The sequence below is a fragment of the Pleurodeles waltl genome, chromosome 7, assembly GCF_031143425.1.
Source record: "Pleurodeles waltl isolate 20211129_DDA chromosome 7, aPleWal1.hap1.20221129, whole genome shotgun sequence".
Taxonomy (NCBI): Eukaryota; Metazoa; Chordata; class Amphibia; order Caudata; family Salamandridae; genus Pleurodeles; species Pleurodeles waltl.
In genome coordinates, this window is record NC_090446.1 from 174,736,845 (window position 1) to 174,740,262 (window position 3,418).

Here is a 3,418-nt window from a genome sequence, read left to right on the forward strand (position 1 = left end):
CATGAAGAGTGTACTGTTTTTTGTAGGGTAGTCTTATTATGTAATAGACAAGGGGATGCGAGGTTGCTAAGAGTGGTATGTTTATTTTGTTTGCATCTGTTTAGTGTGCATGGAGTATGGGTTAGGGGTGGTGGAGGAGCATGTGGGTATGATGTGAGGCTCTAAATTGTGCAATAGAGGAGAGGCAAGTGAAAGAAAGTTGCTGGGTTGTGGTGCTTGTGGTAGGTGTTTATGAAGAGTGAGAAAGTAGGGGTAAAGATAGGATGGGATTTGTATTCTTTGTGCAGTCCTGAGGGTTGGCGTGGGTGTGACAATAAGTGTAATGACAGTTTGTGTTGCTTTGATGTGCTGATGTGTGTGGTCTATGTTGTTTTTGTGGAATAGTGAGAGGTGATATTGCTGTAGTTGTTTTTGGTGAGGGATTTGTATGTGAAATAGTGCTGGTGAGTGGAATTATAGTGTTAGATGGGGTGTTGCTGTGTTTTGGAGATGAATGTACGAGGTGTGTAAGAGGTGATGGATGTGTGTCAGGGGAATTAGTGTTAGTTGTAACGACTGGAAGAGGTAATATGTGTGGTGGAGTAAAGTTTGGGGATTGTATGGTTGTGTGTAATTGGTGAAGAGAGGGGAAGGGTGTTTGTAGATGGTGTGTTGGAAGGCTGGGTTTTGGCATTGTTATGATGAAAGGTGTCTGTGTGGAGCAAACAGTGGATAGTGGTGTTGGTTAGTATGAGCACAGAGTGTGTATCTGGAAGGCTGAGACTGAGAGAAATGTATACTGTAGTTTTGTGTCGTGTGGGTGATTGCAGGATGTGCTAGTGGGAGTGGACAGAGTAGTCGTTGCTGTGAGAATGAAGGTGTTTGATTGTTGTAGTTGCAGAAGATATGTGTATATGTGTTGTATAATGGGTATTGTGTTGGGTTATGGGACACTGCAATATGTCTGCGGTCAGTTTGTGATGCATGAGTTGGATGTCTTTGCAGATAACGTGTTTGTATGTTAATGGATGTGTAGGGACTGATATCAATCCTGATCAATAGTGAATTGGGCAGCATTTCTGGCCCTAGGCCCTAGTCCCTACCTGTCCCGAACAGGCCCAAACAGGCAACTGCCCTTGTCTTCTCCGCCTGGGCTGAGACGCCCTGAGTCCTAGGCTTAAGTAGCCCTACTGGCCAATAGGAACCTGGTCCTAACCCTAACCCTAACCAATCCAATTTCTAACCCCAATTCAAACAACAAATGGGAGACCAAGCCCTAATCACCAATCATACCCCTGATCCTGACCACCAATCACATCCCCAGCCCTAGACCAAGCAACCAATCAGAATCCCAGTCCTATCCACCAATCACAGCCCTAGAACCAACAGTCAATCAGACACAGCCCTAGAACCAACAGCCAATCAGAATCCCAGCCCTAGAACCAACAGCCAATCAGACACAGCCCTAGAACCAACAGCCAATCGATTCTCAGCCCTATCCACCAATCATAACGCCAGCCCTGGAGCCAGCAACCAATGGAAAGACCAGCTCCCAACAACCTATCACAACAACATATGCAACAACCAATAGGAACTTATATAAGGAGCAAGTTAACTGAAGTCCAGTCCCTGTGGGCAGGGAGGAGGCAGCTGATGCTCTATTCAGAAACTCCTTGGATACAGACAGGCTGAATCCACACTTCCAAGCTAGCAATGTCATTTCATTTTTAGTCCTTGTTGCTCTGGTAATTTGACACCTGAATTTGTTCCAATAGATTTTTGTATCAGGACGCTGACGCTCCCATAAGATATGCATAAACGTGCCAACTTGGTTGCATGCTAGGTCACACCACACTTCTAAAGCTGTCCGTGAGTATAATAAATTTCATGCAGGATTTTTATCTCCACTAACCTGAATCCCGCACTGAATGGCTATTTCCTATAGATACCTATGTACTTCGCACACTGTTAGTTTCAGGTGTCTTCACATCGTTCTTCAACTTTGTTCTCAGCATTGTAAATGTCATAGGAAAGTTAATTGTAAGAGTTCTGTAAAAGTCATTTTGATGGCATGTTTGAACAGAGGAGCAGAGAGTATCCGGTATTATTTGCCCTCCTGCAGATAGAATATTACTACAACACATTTTTAACCTGTGAATGTCTGTAGTACTGGCAATCTGCTTATTGATATTACCCTTGGAGGATCTCTTATGACTTCAATCTGTGTGACCCATGCCCCAAATATCCTGCTGCGAAATGCCTATGGTATCCCACCTTTGAATACCCATCTCACAGCATTGCACAGTCCCTTAGTGGTGTTGCAAGGATTAGTAATTGCTGCCAGTCTGTTTTCTGATTTGCAGCCTTCCAGACCATTGTCACTGTTTTGGTATCCAGGAATCTCATTCTACCATACAGGGCCCACAGATATCCCGTAGGTCCCATTGCTCATCTGTTTGTCATCAGTGATGGCGGTGGTTGAATACTAAATACCCAGTAATTTATGGCACGATTAGAGATAATGAACAGGGGGTAAGGAACCATGTTCTCTTCTACTCGTTGTGTGTTGATATTCAGAAATCTTTGGAAAGAGGTTGTATAAACTGTAGTATGCCTCCAGCCTATTACCCACTGGGTAATCTGGCTAGTCATGCAGTATGTGGAAAATAGGACTTTGGAATCCAGAATTTTCATTTTAAGCATTCATTCATAGTTGAAGAATTAATTTTGCAAAGAGCGGCATTATTTTTTTTTGTATGTGCTTTTACAAATTCCAGTCACCATCCCGTTTATCCAGTAGCTGCCAAGTTTCCCACTAAAGATTTAAGCCAAACGTCTTATTTGTCAACAATATTCTGGAAATGTTTGGTATGCATTTCAGGCAAAGCCCTTCTTCTGGGGCAAAATGTGCAATTTGAAATTGAAAATCAAAAATCAAAAAATTAACCAAACCCTCCAAACCTGAAAACAGTTAAACATGTACACACACTTTCTCCTCTTATACAGCAAATGGGGTGAAAAGGGGCCGGACAGTTGCCTTCTCAATATTTGTTGTCTGAAGGTCCCAGCCCAAAATGGTTCCATCCTCTTTTCCTGGATTCCATATCCTGCCTCAACCATATGTAAGGTGGTTTTGTCTTGAGATGGCAATGCCACAACACATTCATTTCCTTATTTTTCGTTTAATTCATCGCCAACTTTGATCATTTTTATCTCTGATTTTAGCTGTTTTTTCTGCAGATGGATCCCTTACTTGATTCTCTAGGCCTGAAGTTCCAAAGCCAATTTCTTTCTCCACCCATGATAGTTTTGGTGCCTTGCTTTGTATCATTCATCTTCTGCAAATAAGAATCACCAAGCTTCCAAAAGAGGTTTTTAATCTGAGAGGATCCTTTCTTTCCGTGGACTATCAAAAGGGAAACTTGAGAGACCATTTTGG